General features: G+C 37.6%; 1 pseudogene; it reads left to right on the forward strand.

The window, feature by feature from the left end:
- The window catches only part of LOC103737981, a 55,637-nt pseudogene extending 34,244 nt beyond the window's left edge, over positions 1-21,393 (forward strand).
- Positions 21,394-22,299: the final 906 nt, after the last annotated feature.

Consider the following 22,299-nt stretch of genomic DNA (forward strand, 5'->3'; position numbering starts at 1 on the left):
CATCAGAAGATGGAAGGACCTCCCATGCTCATGGATTGGAAGAATTAATATTGTGAAAATGACCATCCTACCAAATGTCATATATAGATTCAATGCAATTCCAGTCAAAATCCCCATGACATTTTTCACAGAATTGGAAAAAACTATCCTAAGATTCATATGGAAGCAGAAGAGACCCCAGATAGCCAAAACAACCTTGAGAACTAAGAGCAATGCTGGGGGGAAGTTATTTTTTAGACTTCCTATTTGACTTCATGCAGCAAAGTTGTTTCAGGGGTCTTAGTTCTCACCCGCACATATTCACTTAATGTAAGCTATCAAAACATCAGCTTAACCAGAATTAATCATGTACAAAATGAAGAGTAACTGTATTGTTAGTTAAATCAGAAAATCATTGCTACTTGGCTATGGTTTAATATTTATGGTTATAGATTTTATATGCATATTTCCTTTATATATAACTAAGAAGAATCTGTGAAAGGACATATAGCTACTGAATTTTGTTAATAATTAAATCATTTACTAAGAGGTTTGTATGTACAACAAAAGAATTCCATGGTTAATATTCAAAATTGTGGAAATTGAAGCTGAGTCATATGGAGCACTGTAATTATACTGGTTGAGCCAAATCTTGTTTGAACAAGTTTGTTAAAACCTACAAGAAAATTTACATGACCTACTAGTGGTGCTGGGAATTATTGTCCACTAAGTTTGATGCCAAACAAAATTGATTTTAGAACAATTATTTTGCTTTATATGTATAAAAGGAAGTAAGTTACAAATAAGAAAAAATAATTTTATACAGTTAATTTTTTATAGATCTTCCTTATCTATATAGAAAATAGAAGTAAAATTGTAAATACTGTCTTAATGAAATTCAATTTTTTTATGTGTATGAGTGTATTGCCTGCATGTATATGAGTGCACCCATGTCATGCAATGCTGCAGAGGTCAAAAGAGGGCTTCGGATTCCCCTGGAACTGGAGTTAAGGATTCATAGGTGCCATGTGGGTGCTGGGAATCTAACGTGGGTCCTCTGTAAGAACAGTCAGTGCTCTTAACCCCTGGGCCAACTCTCCAGCCCAAAATTCAATGTTATTTTAAAAATATTTTATTTATTGTTTTTATTTTATATGTATGAGTGTATTGCCTACATGTATGTGTCATGCAATGCCCATGGACATCAGAAGAGGACATCAGATCTCATGGAACTGGAGTTACAGAGAGTTGATAGCCACCATGTGGGTGCTGGTAATCGAACCTGAGTCCTTTGCAAAGGCAACCAGTGCTCTTAACTGCTGAGCCATCTCTCCAGTTCCATAATTCAATGTTCTTATGTAAAGTATGCATACTTTACACTTCCTAGTGGACAAAAAGGTCAACATTCATGACAGTGAATTATTCTGTATGTCTAGCCTGGTTTTTACATTTAGAGCTAATGAACTGGAATGAGGTCCATAAACTTTTATGAATCTCTGTTGCCTATTCTACATAAAAATTGCTAATATTCCACACATCTCACATTTGTGATGAATATTAAACAGGAAATGATGATTTCTCATAGTTTTCAGAAAAATTAAGTATGCAAATAATGCTAGCAACTAGGAATAAAGTCCTAGTACTTGTCAACTCTGAGACTTATTGATGTACAATTTCAGCCAGAAATTCCTTCAACAGACTCAACTAGAGAAGAATTCCTCATGATCAACTGGTTGTGCTTGGTATTGTTTTCCATTAATTTAATATCTGATGAGATTGCCTTTTTTTTTTCACCAACACGGAACACACTTTAATGATACGGCAGCACTGTAAAGGTCTCCCTTGCCCTTTAATAAAGCAATAAGATAGATAGCAAATTGGACCATGTCATGGCCAAGTGTTGTGACATTGCTGTTTCTAATAGAGTATTGACTGGGACAGTTTCTATAGAGATGAGAAGATAGGAAGAGACCCAGGACCCAAAAAGCTGAACAAATACATTTTACACTTTTGAAAACCATGCATATCATTTCCTAATGAATTGCTGTTGCATAATTTCAAGCTGTTTCCTTCGAATGAAAATGTATGCAAATATCTAGAAAGCAAGTGGGAGCGCTTGGGGAAAAAAGTTCCTCTGTCCTTAATATAATTTAAAGATACTTTTTCAAAATATTTTTCTTAAAATCTACAGATGAAACATATCTTTGTTTTGTCTGTTTTCCATTTTAATTAAACAACATTTTATCTTCTTGAATATTCCTTATTACAAATATTTTTTTCTGTTTTGTGAAAGTAGAAAAAGAGACACTGACCTAGTACATAACATATGTTAGTTTTTCTGATGCTGTCACCAAGACACCATGACCAACACAACTTTTACAAGGAAGAAGTTATTTAGTTTACATTTCCAGAGGGATAAGAGTTCATGATGGAGGGGAGGCATGGTAGTAGTGGCAACTGGAGCAAAAATCTGAGGGTTCACATCGTCAATCAGTCATAGGAAACAGGGAGAAAAAGACTGGAAGTGGGAAATGGTTTTGAACTCTCAAAGCCCATCACTAGTTACATGCTTCCTCCAGCATGAATGCACCTCCTAATGGTTCCAGACTCCTCCAAATAGGACCGTAAACTGGGGACCAAGGATCCAAATACTTGGAGCCTATGGGGACACTTATTCAAACAACCAAATTCCACTCCCTGATCCTCATATGAGCAAGACTATTTAAAATACAAAATGCACTCAGTCAACATTTAAAAGTCTCCACAGTCATATAAGTTCTGCGAGCTAACTGAGTCTTCACATAAATGGAACTGGTAAAAGAAAGGAGCTGGGAGCTCCTCCCAAGCCCATCTGACCCCTGAGGAACAGATACTCAAATGACCTAAAGTTCATAAATAAATTGATTTATTTGGGGCAACTGTATGGTCTTAAACACCCAAAAGGAAAGTATAACCAGAGTAAAGTCATCAGTATATTTCTTTAAGATTTCAAGGGATTACATTTCCCAGACATTAGGCTTAAGTTTATATAAAAAGCTATTTTGACAATAATTTCTCATTGATGATTTTGTTCCTAACCAGAAAGTGCTGCTCAGATGTAAGACTTCAAATCTTGATCTCCAATACTGTAGTGCCCACCTGCAGCTAAGGGAGACAACCAGCTATGTTCTAAAATGATGGATAAATTTGTTTTCTCCCCATATCTAGAGGCCTTTGAGAGGGAACTGATGCTGATTCTAACTACAGCTATCAAAATACCTGAAAGCAAATCCTGAATCCATCACTCTAGAGTCCAGCCTTGGAAGACAAAAGAAAAATGAGGAAGAACTCAATAGAGGGATGCTTTTGGAAGCCCTTCTCAAGAAATTACAATGGACTGTCATATGAACATTTGAAAATTGCCCTGTTCTGACTTTTTTCTAATTTCCTGTCTAGAATTTTTAATGCTAATTACTCTTGCCCTTATTTCTCCTTCACATCTCCTATTCATGATTCCAAGACTTTCTTTTTCCTTTAGAGATAAGACTTATGCAATTTGGGAGTCTTTTAGATAGACCCACTGAAGGGGTATTCCAATTGCCTCACCCTGCATCCCTTTTCAGCATGAAAGAAGTCAGAGTGGTCGGCATCCCTATTCCCTATTGGTGAGTTGGGTAACCTCTTCATAGGATGGTGTGATAAGAATAGGAGGTAGGAATTGGATAGTCAGTTAGGGTAAAAAGGCCCCAAAGAAAAGTAGCCCGTTGCTTGGCTAAAAGTCAAAATGTCTTTGGGCTTCTTAGCAACCTACTCCATTCCAAAGGCCAAGAATGTCAAAATTATGTTGAAGCTTGTATCTAATCCTTAAATTATTTTAGGGTTACCTCTTCAGAAGGAGGAATTTTAGAGTAGCCAAAAGCCCCATAAAAATAAATAAATGAAAGAAGAAAAGAAAAGAAAAAGAAAAAATGATGGGGAGATATGGGAGGTGTTGGAGGGAGGGAATGGGCATAGATTTTATCAAAATACCTTATATGCATGTATGAAATTCTCAATAAAGTTTTTGTAAAAGTTTTTTTTTAAGTCTTCAACAGTCTCAACACTTTTCTAAAGTTCAAAGCCTAAACTCTTTTCTGAAATTTAAAATACTCTCTTAATTTTAGTCAGCTACAGAATCAAAAATCAAATTACATACTTTCAACATAAAATGGAATCAAATACACATTATCATTCTCAAAGGGAGTAATAGAGACATATTGGGGAAATACTGGGCCAAAGAATGAATGAATATCAGCAGGGTTAACACCAAATCCTGTAGTTCCATGTTCAATGTCTGGGACTTTACTTCCAAAGGGATAAGATGGCTCAGTCATTTCAGCTTTGATGCATGCAATACACAGCTCTTTCTTGGGCTAGTACCACTCCCACTATGCATCCCTTCTTGGCAGATGTCTTGTGGACCTGGCATCTCCAACATCTTGGAGTGTCCACTGCTAAACAGGCTTCATGTTCACAGAGTTGCACAATGGCCTATCAGGGCCTCTTGGTTTGCCAGGTTCTTCTTTATGAAAGGATTGTCTTGCTACATGCTGCTTGAATTCAGAAGTTCTCCAAAATCACAAAGGAAAAAACTGATGAACCTTACATCTTTCATCTTGGTAAAGCCAGCACCCTATACACTGCAAAGGTCATCATCCAAATTGGAGTGGACATGGCCCATTTTATCCACATTAACAACAGTTGACTGTGTGTTTTCAATTTTGAGAACAGAAAACTCATTTGGCCATTTCCTTCCAAGAGCTGGAAGATTATCTTGGTAGGGTGTTGCCTTGTAGGTGCTTTTTTCATTGTTCAAATGCAAATCTGTAGTTTTCTCCTTAATAGCTCTAACCTCCTTATCAAAGATTGTTTCTTTGCTGTCACATTATAAAGCTTCCTAGTACTATTTTTCCCTCCAAATTGTACATTTTGTATTTCTTTCATCCCCATTTTCTCTTTTTCATTGTAGATCTGCATAGCACTCACCATTATTAACCATTCCACCAATTCAAAGTCAAGCTGTCCTGAATTATCATCTGCCAAGGAAATTATCCCATTACTTTTTAAATTTATCCTCAAGAAATCTTTTAGATGGGTAGAGAGCATCCAAATGCTTTGTCAAAATATTCCAGTTGCCATGTATGACCTTCTTTCTATTTCCCTCTGAAATATCTTGAGCTGGGCCTGTAATAAAACAACCTACTTAACTCTTCTTACAGCATTGATCAGTTTCCTAATCCAAACTCCCAAAGTCTTCCACATTCCTCCAAAAAATTTAGTCAGGTTATTCATAGCTACAACTCACTCTTTAGTACCAGCCTTCTGTATTTGTTACTTTCTTTGTTGCTATGATAAAAATAACATGACTAAGTGAACTTATACAAGGAAAAGTTTATTTGGCTTGTGGTTCCAGGGTGATAAGAGACCATGCTAGAGGAAAGGTGTGATGGTAGAGGTGGAGAAAACAGAAACTGAATATTCATATCTTCAAGCAAGAACAGGAAACAGGGAGAGGCCAACTGGAAGTGAGGCATGGCTTTGAACTCTCAAAACCCATCCTTACACTGGAGTCTAGTCAGCCTGTTTAGAGTCACTCCCTTAAAGATCAACTTTCCCTCACCAAGTAGTGATCAGCTGCAAATACTTCCTCAGCTAAGCCTCCTGCCCATTTCCCCAGTTCTATGCTGCATTTTATTTGATTGACTTTGCATAGGTATTGTGCATGCTGTCATCATGGTTGAAAGTTCATATGAGCAAGTTCCCACAGACCTAGAAAACTCTGTTTCCTTATGATCATACACTAACACTGGCTCCTACAATTTTTCCACTTTCTCTTTGGCAATGATCCCTGAGCTATGGGTGGGTAAGGTTTAATATAGGAGTCCTATCCAGGAACATGCCTCTTCAGTCTCTTAATTTTTACACTTTGGTTAGTTTTAGTCTTCTGTGTTCATTGCCTTCTGTTACATCAGGAAGTTTTACTGGTGAAAGTTGAGAAAAGCATTAGTATTCACTTTGCACCCTGTTCCACTGTATTCTGTGAAGGTGAGTCATACAGGTTGCTTTATAGATACGTAACAATAGAGCTGGGCATCTCACGGGCATATTCTTTGTGCATGAAAAGTTTTGTAATTCTGTATTTTTTTTCTATCTGTTGCAAAAAAAAAATCTTTTTTGATGAGTGCGGAATGGTATATTTGTTTGTAAATATAAGGAACCATATTTAGCATACGGTAATAAATTAGGTTTGTCTAGGGATGTGACAATCGTAGCACTTTCTCTACAATCAATGACCATGTGTATTTGGCTATGATTACACTGCCACACATGAGTTTCCTCCCATTGAGAGGGCTTTAAGTCCAAGTAGATAGCTGTTGAATACCCCAAGATAAAAGGGCTGCACCTCTATAGTTTTTTTATGTCAGTTATAGTTGTTATTAGGCTTTGAAGCTGGGGTTGGACCACTGATTGACTGTCTCCCTTAACAGCTTGCATAACACCCTCTATAACTATGCAAGACAGTCTTCCAGGAAGAGCTTTCCAGTTCAGTTCCAGCTCCATTGCTACAAGTCTTGTGCCTGAAGTATGTCCACTTTTCAACAATAGGGTCTTATCTTCAAGTTCTGGGAGGTAATCAAGGACTCTGTCAATAATCTGTATTATTTAGTGAGTCTCTTGGACTACCCTGACCAACAAATCAAAGGGAAGTTGCTTTTGTCTATGCTTCTTGTTATATAACTTTCATGAACTCATGTTCAGATATTGTATGTGTATTTTTCAATAGAATTTTGAGTTAATACGTTTCTCCCCTGGTTTTTCACACCACCTAAGCTTTATTTATCTTTCTCCTCTCTCTCTTTCCCTGTATAACTTCCCTCTCCCTTCCCAATTAAATACTCACATATTTTCAATTTCCTCATTGATAACATCTGTTTCCTACTATGCCCCTCTCTCAGGCTATATATTTCCCTTTACCCTCATGGTTTCTTTTCATTTTCCTGGCTCCTGAAGTTACATCAGGATATATATTCACATAGAAAAAATTTGTGCTAAGATATACAAATGAGAGAGAACATATGTTGCTTGTTTTTCTGAATGTGTTAATTCATTTAGTATAACAGTTTCTAGTTCCACCCATTTACCTACAAATTTCATGATTATTCTTTTTATACATGCAAGCAAAACTCCATTGTGTAAATGTACCACATTTTCATTATCCAGTTCTCAGTTGAGGGACATTTGGGTTGTTTCTATTTCTTAGAAATAAAAAAAAAGCAGCAACAAAAATGAATGTGCAAGTATCTCTACAATAAGATTAGTCCTTTAAGGTATATGCCAAGGAGTGGTATAACTGGATCAAATGGAATGTTCTTTTGATTTATTTATTATTTATTTAGTATTATTTATTTATTTATTATTTTTTGACCTTTTGAGAGAGCATCTCCCTGTATAAACAGCTGGTCTGGAGTTTGCTGTGGAGACCAGGCTGGCCTTGATCTCACAGAAGTTTGCCCATCTCTGGCTCCCAAGTCTATGAACTAAAGTGTGCACCATCAAATACAGCCCTATTTTCATTTTTTAAGCATTCTCCTCCATGCGGCTTTCCACATTGGTTGCATGAGTTTGAAATCCCAACAGTGGCGAATGAGCATCCCCCTTTCTCCTCATCCTTACTATCATTTGGGGTCATGTGTTCTCTTGATCTTATCCAGTCTGACTAGGGTAAGATGAAATCTTAAAGTATAAGCAATTTTCGAAAGTGTTTATGAAAACCCTCCCATTCACAATGGCCTCAAAAGAAAAGAAAATATCTAGGAATAAATCTTACCAAATACATTAAATAATGCTGTAATGGAAATTTCAAATCTTTGAGGAAAGAGATTAAGACAAAAGGAGATGGAATGACTTTCCATGTTCATTGACTGGTAGATTTAATATTGTGAAAATGACCAGCCTTCTAAAAACAATTTATAGATTCAATGTAATGCAAATAAATACCCCCATGTCATTCTTCACAGAATTAGAAAAAAAAATCCTAAAATTCATATGGAATCCCGAAAGACCCCATATAGTAAAAGGAATCTTGAGCAAAGTGATCAATGCTGGGGGAATTGCCATACCAGATCTTAAAATATATTGCAGAATTATAGTCATAAAAACATGGTACTGACACTAAATCAGACACACAGAACAGATCAATGGAATATAATAGAAGACTCAAACATAACTGCATGCAATTTCAGCCACACAATATTTGACAAAGCTGCCAAGAGCACACACTGGAGGAAAGACAATGTGTTCAACAAATTGTGCTAGCAAACCAAATCTAAATCTGTTGGTGAATGAAAATAGATCCTTGTCTTTCCCCCTTCAAAAAAGTCATCTTGAAATGGGTCAAAGACCTCAATGTGAAGCCTGAAACTCTGAAACTGTTAGAATATATAGGAAGTATCCTCCAAGAGATGGGTTTAGGAAAGGACTTTTTAAATTGGACATCTGTTGCTCATGAATTTAGATCAACAGTTGACAAGTGAGAACTCATTAAAGTAAAAAGCTTCTTTACAGTTAAAGAAACAAGGAAATGAAGAAGAAACTAACAGAGTGGGGGAAAATCTCTGACAGCTGCACCTCTGATGGAGGAATAATACGCAGAATATTCAAAGAACTCAAAAAAACAAGAAAACAATTGACTCAATTAACAAATAGACTAAAGATCTGAACAGAGAATTCTCAAAAGAAGAAACAAAAATGGCTAAAAAACACATTAAAAATTGTTGAATATCCTTAGTAAGTAGGAACCTGCTTTCATTCTTCTGCATGTAGCTATTCAGTTTGACAAATACCATTTGTTAAATATTCTGTCTTTTGGCCATTGTGTATTTTTGGCCTCTTTGTCAAACTATAGGTAGCTGTAAGTGCCTGGACTTGCGTCTTAGTCCTCGCTTCTATTACACTGATCAATGTGTCTACTTTTATATCATTTCCAGATGCGTTTACGACTATAGCTCCTTTGCATAATTTGTAACCAAAGATAGTGAGGCCTCCAGAATTTCTTTTATTGTAAGGATTGTTCAGGTTTTCTTGAGTTTTGTGTTTCCACGTGAAAATTGGAATTAGTGTTTATTCAATTTTGCCAAATAATTATATTGTAATTTTAAAAGGTATTTCATTGAATCTGATAGGACGGACAATATTACTATTTTAATCCTACCAATCCATGAGGATGGAAAGCCTTTTTAATCCTCTGATATCTTCCACTTTCTTTAATGTCTTAATTTTTTATTTTATGTCTTTATTCTTTGGTTAGATTTGTTCCATGATATTTTATGTTTTGAGGATGTCATGATGGAGGAATGTCTGTGGTTCTTTCTTCTGTATATTTCTTGTTGATATATAGGAAGACTTTAGATTGCTGTGTGTTAATTTTATACCCTGCTCCTTTTCTGAATGAGTTTATCAACTCTAGGATTTCTCTGGTGGAGTCTTTAGGTTCCTTTGTATGGAATCATATCATCTTCAAATAAATATGCCTTGACTTCTTCCTTTCCAAATTGTAGCATCTTTATCTCCTTCACTTAGTATTATTGTAATGTAAAAATTCAATCATTATATTGATTAGGAATGGAGAGAGCCTTGTTCATGATTTTAATGGAAATAATTTGAATTTTATTATTTTGTATGATGTTTATTATGAATTTGCTATATACTGCTTTTATTATGTTGAGTATTAACCTCAACACCCACAGATTCTTCATGGCTTTTTCATGAAATGTTGGTTTTTGCAAAAGCTTTTCTTCACCTAATAAGTAAATCATGTGGCTTCTGTCCTTGAGTCTAGCCTGTTCATGGTTTAGATTACATATATTTATATTTATTTGTTGAACCATTCAAGTGTATCTTGAATGAAGCTGACTTTATAGGAGTAATTTTTTTATGTGTCCTTTCATTTTGATTGTTTTGTATTGAAAGTTTTTGTGTCTGTTTTAATTAGAGAGATTTGCATATAATCTTTTTTCCTTTAATATTTGTATCAGAATAATTCCAGAATTCTAGAAAAAAATTCTAAGTGTTCTTTCCTGTTCTATTTTGTGAAATAATTTGAGGAGTACTGATATTACTTCTTCTTTTAAGGCCTGGTAGAATTTTATGATGAATTCATCTGATACTGGGTTTTCATAGGTTGGGAGAATTTTCACTACTGCTTCTATCTCGTTGATTATTATAATTACAAAATATTTGTTTCATCTTAACTACCTAAGCATTCACTTTCTCTTTTAATTATTATACTCTATATGGACTTTGACCTTTAAGAATATTTTTATTGATTTTTTGAGAATTTCATATGAGGTATTTTGGTCATATCCGGAACCCTCTTCTATCTCTATTTCCATCTTACTATACTCACCTGACCCCATGTTCTCTATTAATATTTGTCCTCTCCAAATGCCTGTAGCATCTAATTTGTGTTCCCCAAATGCTCTTGGGTGTTTATTTATCCTTTTTTTTTTTTTGAGCTTTTAAAATTTCATTCAACATTTTCCACTCAAATCCACATGCCATCCTCCATCCATGTCTCTCCCTACCCCCTACCAAACCCTATACAGTCTGCCACACATGCTGAGTCCAATTCATTCAAGTGTTTGTACCCAAACATCCCTCAGTGTAAATATGTCCACTGGATTCTAATCAGGCCATTCAGTGGTCATATATGTCATACTCTCCCTCACTCAGCAGCAATCACTTTCAAATAGTTCTCAATCCAGTGCTGGCCCACCACCTATTTCTCACCTCTTCTTTGGGTCCTTGTTTAATTGAGCTGACATGGATCTCACGTTTGATGTCACCGCTGCTGCAGGCTCACATGAGCAAGCCACCAGTGACCTACATGCCTCCATTTCCCTGTGCTCATGAACCAGCCCTGGTTCTCACAATCTTTCCACCTCCTCTTCCAAGCAGAGAGGACAAAAAAGAAAAGAGTGGAGATGAATGAATCTCAGGGGGCTAGGAAACCTAGAGGGAAAAGTGATGCCCTAGAAACCCTATGAGAAATGCGTATAAAGTGTATGAACATTAATGCCTATTTATACCTGGGAGCTGCTTGGCAGGGAATACAGTGCCAGATACAGGAGACCTCCCTTAGAGTTATAAGCATGTGGTGCAACACTCATCAAAGAAACTTCATTTTGCAACAGGTCAAGACTACTGCAGAGTTGAACATCTGGTCAAGCACAGAGGCCATATGCCTGTGAGATGGCCGGTAGTAAGTGATACATCTGGAGTCAGATCACTACAACTAAAGCTCATGGAGCATAGTGGAATAAGGTGTGGACAGAGGACTAATGCACCCCTCAACTGTCATAACTGAGGCTTTCATGTAAATCAGAGTGCAATGCACACAGAAGGCCACAACTGGCCAAGTTTTGGAGAATGAAGCTGTAGAGTGTAGGATGGGATTCTTATTTGGAACCTCACTCACCCATGGCTCAAGGATCATTTATCCTTTATAGCTTGGTCGAAGAACAAGTTGTTACACCCATGAAGAAAATTGATTCCCCATCTCCCAGCAACTATCAAGTGGTACTTTTAAGGATTTGAGATTATTGTCCATCTTCCCCAGCCATGCTGGGGTTTTGTCTGACTTGGGCTTGCACAGGTCTAGGTCCTTATGATTTTTCTGAGTTTCCTCTGTGACTTTTGGAAAGTTTCCCATTTATCTCTGATTTTACTCTTTTGGGTTTTCTCTCTTCTTCTGTCCTTCATTTGGTTAATTTGGCTAAAAGTTTGCCAATTTTTAAAAATCTTTTCAAAGAAACAACTCTGTTTCACTGATCGTATTGTTTCTTGTTGTTGATGATAATGTTGTTGTTGGTTTTTCTATTTCAATAATCTCATTCCTGATTTTCATTTCTTCTTGTACTTTTGGCTGTTGTTTTTCTGGTGTTTTTGAGTTGTTCAGGGGATCATTAAGTGGTTACTATGAGGTATCTCTTACATTCTTATTAAGCACTTAGTACTCTAAACTTTCTCCTTAGAACTTCATTATGTCCCATAGATTTGGCATATTGTGTTTTCATTTTCATTCAATTCTAGGCGTATTTAATTTTCTTCTTTAATTCTCCCTTGTACCAGTTTCCATTCTGCCAGGTATTGTTTGATTTCCATGAGTTTCTCTACATTTTCCTATTTTTGTTACAGTTGGTAATCAGCTTCCTTCCTCTATGGTAAATTCATGGGACTTGATTTATATATTAATCTGCACTTGTTTTTGGAGAAAGTTACAGGGGCTCATGGAAAGAAAGTGAATTTTTTGATGTTTTGGTAAAATGTTCTTTACTATGCAGTTTGGGGAAGCTCACCATCACATGGGGTGCAGAATCCAGGTGCTCTCAGGTGGTCCCCTGAGTTCTCAGCCCCTATGCCAGAGGGAGGCTGAAACAGGCACTCTAGCAATCTGTTGATGTTATTATATCTCATAACTATTAAAAAAGGCAATGAGAATGTAAAAGATGTTAAAAGGATATGGGAATGGCGATATTTTCCAAAATAGACAGGAAAAATGAGAAAGCCAAAGCAAGTGATAAGGATCTGTGTAGGTTTGCTATGGTATATGAAGGATGAGACAAAAAAGTATACACATAATCTTAAATTTTCTATGGTCATAGTTTAGTCAGCTAGTTTAAGGAACAAAATATATGTCTAGTAAAGGTTGACCTGAGAATGTTTGGTTTTTGTCAAAGCTTTATCTACATAGCACATGGTAATTAAAAGTTCCAGACTGGTGGAACTAAATTTCTTGGTTAATTCCAAAGCAAAAGTATGGTTTGTTATGTTTAGCAGCAATACTTTGAGGCCTATACTAATTTGGTCAGAGGGACTTAAAAGACAGTTTTTGCCCCTGGCCCTCCAAGGTCGATTAAGTTCCAGGGGACTATGGAGCATCTTTTAAAATGTTCTATAACAGTGGTAAGCCATCTGTCCTCCTGTTCAGAGAGGCCATGGAGACCCCACCGGATGGACTTGAACCAGTGTCCAGTCTACAAAGAGGAGGGTCGACACAGAGGAATCATTTCCTCCATGCTTCACAGTGAAGCCAGCCATGGTTGAGTAGGGCCTTTGACTTATCTTCACATAGATGGAACTGGTAAAAGAACCCAGTGGCTCCTCCCAAGCCCATGTGACCCCTGAGGAACAGCTCCTCCAATAATCTGAAGAGTAAAAATAAACTGGTTTATTTGGGCCAACTGTATTATGGTCTTAAACACCCAAAAGGAAAGTGTAACAAAAGACTAAAGTGATCAGTATATTTCTTAAAGAGTTCAATGGAATACACTTCCCAGACATTAAGCTTAAGTACACATAAAATGTAATTTAGACAATTATTTATCACTGATGATTTTGTTTCTAAGCAAAAAGTACTGCTCAGATATAAGGCTTCAAATCTTGTTCCACAATACTGTAGTGCCCACCTGTAGCTAAGGGAGAAAACCCACTACTGTTATAAAATGATGGCTAAATTTGTTTTCTCTATCTAGAAGCTTTTGAGAGGGAACTGACACTGATTATAGCCAATCCAACAGCTATCAAAGTCCCTGAAAATAAATCCTGAGTCCATCATTCACAAGAACAGCCTTAGAAGACAAAAGAAAAATGAGGAGGAACTCAATAGAGGGATTCTTTTGAAGGCTCTTGACAAGAAATCCCAATGGACTCTGATAAGAACATCTGAAATTTGGCCTGTTAGGCTGACATTTTTCTGATTCCCTGTCGAGAACTTGTAATGCTAACTACTCTTGCCTTTACTTCTCCTTTGTATCCCCTATTCACCAGTCAAGGACTTTCTTTTCTCCCTATAGATAAAAGTTATGCAATCTTGGAGTGTTTTATATATACTCACCAAAGGGGTATTCCAATTGCCTCATCCTGAATCCCTGTTCAGCATGGAAGAAGCCAGAGTGGTCTGTGTCCTAATTCCATAATGGCAATTTGGGTAAACTCTTCAGAGGACGGTGTGATAAGAATAGGAGGTAGGAATTGGCTAGGCAATTTGGTTAAAAAGACTCCAAAGAAAAGTAGCCAGTTTCTCTGGTAAAAGTCAAAATGTCCCTGGGCATCTTAGCAACATACTCTGTTCCAAACAAAAAAAATGTCAAAAGTTTTTTGCAGCTCTTACCTAATCCCTAAAAGACTTTTGGGGTTACCTCTTCAGAGGGGGTAATGCTATGCTAGGTTACTGTCTAGGAGTCTCCTAGACCATCCTGGTCAATAACTCAAAGGAAGGTATCTCCTGTCTGGCATTGTTTCTTGTTACGTACCTTAAGCTATATACATGGACTTTTAAAGAATTATACTGATCACTTTAATCTTTCGTTATAGTTTCCTTTTGGGTGTTTAAGACCATACAGTTGGCACAGATTAACCAATTTATTTATACTCTTAAAGTCGTTTGAAGATCTGTTCCTCAGGGGTCACATGGGCTTGGGAGGAGCCCCTGGCTCCCATCTCTTACCAGTTCCATCTATGCGAAGATAAGTCAAAGGTCCTACTTGACTGTGGCTGGCTTCACTTGGAAGCATGGAGGAAATGTTTCCTTTGTGTTGACCCTCCTCTTTGTAGACTGGACACTGGTTCAAGTCCATCTGGTTAGGTCTCCATGGCCTTCTTGATCAAGATGACATGTGCAGGACATTTTGGGAGATTCTCTATAGTCCCCTGAAACTTCGTCGACCTTGGAGGGCAAGGAGCAAAAACTGCCCTTTAAGTCCCTCTGACCAGATTAGTATAGGCCTCAAAGTATGGCTGTTAAACATCAAAGAAGTTTAGTTCCACCAGTCTGGTACTTTTAATTAACATTTGCAATATAGATAAAGCTTGGGCAAAAACCAAACATTCTCTGATAAACCTTGGCAGGACATATATTATGTTCCTAGAGCTAGTTGTTCATATAATTTCTCAGCAGGTTGTTGGACTAATATGGTTCCCTCTATTTTTTCTTAAACTAGGTATCTCTAGTTATCTAGTTATCTAGTTATCTCTCTCATTGTCTAACCTTCCACCATGGTTTCCCCATTTTTCCTATTTCTCCCTTAATAATACCCTTCTCCTATGGCCTCTCCTTTCTTGAGCTCCTTCTTTCCCTTTATCTTCAAGGATGTTGTATAACCCCCCCATTAAAATAACCCCATTTTTATCCATATCGCCCCTTATTAATACCTATTTCTTACTGTTCTTATCTTTCAGGTCCTTTTTTTTCCTTTACCTCCCTGGTTCCTTTCATTATCCTTGTTTCTGTAGATACTTATGTCTGGATACATACTCACTTATAATGATTTGCTGCTAGGATCCACATATGAGGGAGAACATACATCATTTTTATTTCCAAGTCTGTGTTACTTAATACAACAGTTTCTAGTTCCATCCATTTACCTGCAAATTTCATGATTTAATCTTTCTTTTTGGCTGAGTAGAACTCCATCATATAAATAAGCCACATTTTAATTATCCACTCATCAGTTGAGAGACATTTAGGGTGCTTCCATCTCTTACTATTGTGAGAAGGGCAGCAACAAATATGGATGTACAAGTGTCTCTGAACTAGGATGAGTTCTTTGGGTATATGCCAAGGAGTGGTATAACTGGGTCAAATGGTAAGTTTATTTGTAATTTTTTAAGAGTTCACCACACTGCATTCCATAGGGGTTGAACAAGTTTGCAGCCCCACCAGCAGTGGATGAGTGTTCTCCTTTCCCCATATCCTCTTCAACATTTGTTACCATTTGTTCTCTTGATCTTAGCCAGTCTGACTGGGGTAAGATGAAATCTTAAAGTGATTTTAATTAGCATTTCCCTAATTACTAATGATGTTAAATTTCCCTAATGATGTTAAACATATTGTAAAATGCTTCTTAGCCATCTTTATTTCTTCTTTTGAGAATTCTCTGTTCAGCTCCTAACCCCATCTTTTAATTGGGTTACATCCTTTCTTGATTCTTTGCTTTTTGAGTTTGTTGTATATTCTGGATGTTAAACCTCTGTTAGATGTGTTGCTGGTGAAGGTTTTCTCCCACTCTGTGGGTTTTCTTTTCACTTCCTTGGTTGCTTCCTTTGATGTACAGAAGTTTTTTAGTTAAATGAGGTCCCATTTGTTGATCCTTGACCTTGTTTCCTGAGCAATAGATGTCTGGTTTAGAAAATCCTTTCCTTCACCTTATATTTGTAAGTTTTTGCCAATGTTTTCTTCTAACAGTTTCAGAGTTTCAGGCTTCACATTGAAATCTTTAATGCATCTGGAATTGATTTTTGTGCAAATTGAAAAATAGGGGTTTATTTTCATTCTTCTACAGGCAGAGATCAAGTTTTGCCAGCACCATTTGCTGAACTTGCTATCTTTCCTCTAGTGAATGTTCTTGGCCCCTTTGTCAAGTAGGCCCCTTTGTTACATGTATTCATATTTGGGGTTCAATTTTGTTCCATTGAACTATGGGTCTATTTTTGTGCCAGTGCCATGTTGTTTTTATGACTGTAGGTTTGTAATCTGGTATAATAATCCCATAACATTACTCTTAGTGCTTAGGGTTGCTTTGGCTATCTGAGGTCTTTTTGCTTCCATATGAATCTTAGGATGGTTTTTTCCAATTGTGTAAATTATGTCATGGGGATTTTGATTGGCATTGCATTGAATCTATAAATGGCTTTTGGTAGGATGGTCATTTTCACAATATTAATTCTTCCAATCCATGAGCATAGGAGGACCTTCCATTTTCTGATTTTTTTTCTCAATCTCTTTCTTTAATTATTTAAACTTTTCATTATAGAAGTCTTTAATGTCTTTGGTCAGGTTTATTCTAAGGGTTTTTTTTGCAGCTATTGTGAAAGGGAGTGTTTTCATGTACTCTTTCTCTGACTGCTTTTTATTGCCATATAGAAAGGCTACAGACCTTGGTAGATTAATTTTGTAACCTGATACTTTACTGAAGGTACTAATCATTTCTAGGAGTTTTCTAGTGGAATTTTTGGCATCTCATAGATATAATATCATATCATCTGCAAAAAGGGATAATTTGATCTCTTATTTTCCAATTGTTACTCCTTTAATTTCCTTTTCTTGTCTTATTGCTCTTGCAAGAGTTTCAAGCACTATGTTAAAGAGGAGTGGAGATATTGGGCAGCCTTGTCTGGTTACTGATTTTAATAAGAAATATTCCAGTTTTCTGCCATTGAGAAAGATGTTGGCTGTGGGTTTGTTGTGTATGGCTTTAATTATGGTGAGGTATGTTCCCTCCAGTCCAACTCCCTCTAGGGCTTTGAACATAAATGCATGTTGAATTTTGTGAAAGGCCTTCTCTGCATTAATTGAGATAACCATGTCATACTTGTCTTTGAGTCCATTTATGTGATTTATGACATTTATTGACTTACACATATTGAACAATCCCTACATCTCTGTAATGAAGCCAACTTGATCATGGTGGATGATCTTTTTGATGTGTATCTGTATGTGTTTTGCAAGTATTTTGTTGAGAATTTTTGCATCTTTGTTCATTAAGGATATGGGTCTATAGTTTTCTTTTTTGGTTGTATCTTTACCTGATTTGTGATATTATAGTGATGCTGGCTTCATAGAAAGAATTTGGCAGTTCTCCCTCATTTCTATCTTTTTGAATAAATTAAGTAGTATTGGATATAAATCTTTAAGTGTCTGGTAGAATTTTGTTGTAAATCCATCTGGTTCTGGGCTTTTTTAAGTTGGGAGGCTTTTTTTATTGCTGTTAAAAATTTCCTTATCTGCTATGTGTCTGTTTAAGCTGTTGGTCTCTTCTTGGTATAGTTTGGTGGTTCCCATACTTTTAGATAGCAGTCCATTTCTTTTAGGTTTTCAAATTTAGTAGCATATAGGTTTTTAAAGTATTCCCTTATAAAGCTCTGCATCTCTTTGTTTCCTACTGTGATGTTTCCCCTTTCATCTCTGATTTTGTTGATTTTGTGGTGCTCTTTCTTTTTTTTTTTTCATTAATTGAGCTAACGGTCTGCCAATCTTGTTTATCTTTTAAAAGAACCAGCTCTTAGATACATTGATTCTTTGTATTGTTTTCTTTGTTTCTATTTCATTAATTTGTGCTCTGATTTTTATTATTTTTTCTTGTCTGCCGGGTTTGGGTTTCATTTGTTTTTGCTTTCAAATGTCTTGAGTTGCAATGTTAAGTCATTTATTTGTGTTCTTTCTGATTTTTTAAAGTAGGCACTTAGAAATATAAACTTCCCTCTAAGGACTGCTTTCAACATGTCTCAGGGTTTTACTGTGTTGTACTGTCCTTTTGTTTAGTTCCAGAAATACTTTTATTTCTTTCTTAATTTCTCCTTTGACCCATTCATCTTTGAGGAATATGTTGTTGAAACTCCATGCGTTCATATAGTTAGTAAAGTTTCTTCTGGTGTTCATTTTAAGCTTTTTTGCATTGTAGTCTGATAGACTGCATGGAATTTTTCAGTCTTTTTGTATTTGTTGAGGCTTGTTTTGTGCCACAGTATGTGGTCAGTTTTGGAGAAAGTTCCATGGGGCACTGAGTAGAAAGTATATTCTTTGGTGCTGGATATTCGGTAGATGTCTGTTACTCAGTAGATGCCTGTTAGGTCCACTTGATGATGGCATTATATAATTTAGATGTCTCTCTCTGTTGATTCTCTGTCCTGTTGACCTATTTAATGGAGACAATTGGGTATTGAAGTCCCCTACTGGTAATGAGTTGGGATTAATCTGGGCCTTAAAGTCCAGTAGTACTGTTAATGAAGTTGGGTGCACCAGCGTTTGGTGAATATATGTTCATGATTGTAATATATTCTTGGCCAATTGTTCCTTTGATCAGAAGTCCCTCTTTATCTCTTCTTATTAGTTTTAGTTTGAAATCTATTTTGTCAGATATTAAAATTGCAACTCCTGTTTTTTTCTTAGTGCCATTTGTTTGGATTTATTTTTCCATCCTTTCACCTTAAGGTAGTACCTGTCCTTGAGAGTGATATAGGTTTCTTGCAGACAACAAAAAGATGGGTTTTGTTTCTTAATCCATTCAAATTGTCTGTGTCTTTTGACTGGGGAGTTCAGTCCATTGATATTTAAAGTTATTAATGAAAGGTGTGTTTTGATTCCTGTCATTTTGATTTCTGTTCACATTCTTGGTGTATCTGTGCATTTCCAGTTATACCATCATTAAATTTCTTTCTGCTACCCCTTGGGTATAGTCATTCCTTTCTTCAGCTCTTTGTATTGCTTCAAGAACTCTATGGAGGGCTGGTTTTGTGGACAGGAATTCTTTCAGCCTATTTATGTAACAGAAGATGTTTCTTTCCCCTTTGACTGTAATAGACATTTTGGCTGGGTATAGTAATCTCGGTTGCCATCTGTGGTCATTTAGAATTGGAAATACTTTGGTCCAGGCTCTTCTGGCTTTCATAGTTTGCACTGAAAAGTCAGCTGTAATTCTGATGTGTTTTCCTTTATATGTGACAGCAGCCCTAGTGAACACCACAGGGCTGAGCATGGCAGCATGCTGACCCAGACCTCCAGCTCTGAAGAGATCAGCTCTACAAAATTTTCTAGTTTGTACTGCACGGGTGAGCCCTCACCTCCCCATGACATCCTCCGTGAGCCTCCTGATATAGTGTCTGATGATGAGAAAGGCCATGGGAAGAAAAAAGGAAAATTTAAGAAAAAGGAAAAAAGGCCTGAAGGCTATGCTACCTTCCGGGAAGATAGTTCTGGAGATGAAGCCAAAAGTCCCTCCAAGATGAAGAGGTGTGAGGGAATCCATGTCTTCAAGAAGTCCAGCTTCTCTAAAAGGAAGGAAAAGGATTTTAAAATAAAAGAGAAACCCAAAGAAGAAAAGCACAAAGAGACGTCCAAAGATTTGATGACAGCTGATGTTAAATAGTGAAAGGAAAAGAAGAAAAAGAAACAGCCAATTCAGGAACCAGAGGTGTCTCAGGTTGACATTCCAAGTCTCAAGCCCATTTTTTTAATTCCTCTGGCTGATGCAGTCGAAAGGACCCTGATGTGTGATGGTGTTCCACTGCTGGCTGTCTTCCGTGAGTGAAGAGATTACATGGAGAAGCAAGGCATGAAGAGTGAAGACATCTACAGAGTTTCAGGAATCAAATCAAAGGTAGATGAGCAGCCTATGTCAAAGAGGAGTCTCCAAACTTGGAAGAATATGAACATAACACTCTAGCCATTTTGCTGAAGCAGTGTTTGTGAGACCTTCTGAAGAATTTGCTTACCAAAGAGCTTATAACCCAATTTGAAAAGGCTTGTGGGAGGATCATGGAGATGGAAAAGTGCAGGAATTCCAGCACTTGCTCAAGGCACTGCCAGAATGTAACCACCTTCTGATTTCCTGGCTCATTGTGCACATGGACCAGTCATTGCCAAGGAGGTGGATACGAAAATGAATGTACAGAACATCTCTATAGTGCTTAGCCCTACCATCCAGATCAGCAATCATGTCCTATATGTGCTTTTCACACATGTACAAGAGCTCTTTGGAAATGTGGTACTAAAGCAAGTGACAAGACCTCTTGTTGGTCCAACATGGCCACCATGGCCACCATGCCCACACTGCCACAGACCCAGGCAGGCATCAAGGAAGAGATCAGGAGACGAGAGTTTCTTTTGAACTGTTTACACTGTGGTCTGCAGGGTGGGGTAAAGGATTTATCTAAAGAAGAAAGATTATGGGGAATACAAAGAATTCTGACAGCCCTCAAAAGAAAACTGAGAGATGCGAAAAGACAAGAGTGTGAAACCAAGATTGCACAAGAGATAGCCAGTCTTTCAAAAGAGGATGTTTCCAAAGAACAAATGAATGAAAATGAGGAAGTTGTAAGTATCCTTCTTGCCCAGGAGAATGAGATCCTGACTGAACAGGAGGAGCTCCTGGCCATGGAGCAGTTTCTGCACAGGCAGATTGCCTTGGAGAAAGAAGAGATCAAACGCCTCAGAGCAGAGATTGCAGAGAGCCAGAGTCGCCAACAGCATGGAAGGAGCAAAACCGAGGAGTACTCCTCTGAAAGTGAGAGTGAGGATGAGGAAGAGCTACAGATCATTCTGGAAGACTTGCAGAGACAGAATGAAGAGCTGGAAATAAAGAACAATCACTTGAACCAAGCAGTTTACGAAGAGCGCTAGGCCATGATTGAGCTATGGATGCACTCCGGCTGCTTCAGATGCAGCAATCCAAGTCTGAGCAGCGGGCACAGGAGGACCAGAAGTCTGAGAGGCACGAGGGGCAGGAGCGCAGCACCCTGTGAAGGTGTCCTGGAGGTGAAAGAAGGTAAAGAGCAGCCAAAGCAGGCAAGGAGCAGACCAAGCCCTCCTCTAGCAAAGACTGGAAGGAGATGCCCATCTGAGCCAGGGCCACCACTGCCAGGCTCTGTGCATCTTACTGTAATGAGAGTTCCAGGCTCTCCTGCTGTACAGTCTGTAAAGGCTCTTTTCAGAGATGTTTCCTCTTTAACACATCTGACACCTTGTCAGGCTCAGGTCCTGGGAGAGTGGACCACTGGATGACTTGGAGGCTTGTGAGGGACACATTTGAACTATTTTAACTCTTGAGTGGCTACTTTTAAAACCTAAAATTGTCTTTCTTTGCTTTTTTTTTGAAATTTAATTCACACCAGAATCAGGATCTCTTTCTCATCCAATGGGGGTGCAGGGCACGACACCAGGTCACTTCTGCTCCTGCCTTGTGACACTGTGGTCTCACCAGCCCCGAAGGCTCTCTGGCCACTCTTGCTTGTGTCTTTCACACCTTCTTGGTGCAGATTGTTCTGTGGGGAGCTGCCCATTTTCTGACTGGCCAAAATGTCTCTCACTGGGTGTTCCCTTTACCTGCCCTGTGATAACACTTCCTTTTACAGTTCTAAACCAAGTCTTGTAGCAGTCATAAGGACGGCCTAGTTTGGTTGCAGACAGAGGCTCCCTGTGGAAACCGCCACCATCCTCAGCAGTGCAGTCCCAGGTTACTGACTGCCAGGGATCAGCAAAAGCCTTTCCACTGGGGTGGTTGAAGGCCACGACCTTGACTTCAGGCATTCACAGGGAGAATGCTTCTCAAACCAGAAACATTTTACACAACTGACCTTCCAGGAAAACCATAATGCTTTTAGTTGCTTGCTTGGGCTAGAATGCACATGTCTCTTTGCCTGAATAAGCTATATATATATATGCTCTTAAAGTTTAAAATTGGCCATATTATCTCAAGGAACCTACTTAGGAACTCCCTCTGACAAAATTGAAGAGTAAACAAAAAGAAA

This window comes from Nannospalax galili, unplaced genomic scaffold, assembly GCF_000622305.1.
Source record: "Nannospalax galili isolate Female #2095 unplaced genomic scaffold, S.galili_v1.0 scaffold51, whole genome shotgun sequence".
In the NCBI taxonomy this organism is placed as follows: Eukaryota; Metazoa; Chordata; class Mammalia; order Rodentia; family Spalacidae; genus Nannospalax; species Nannospalax galili.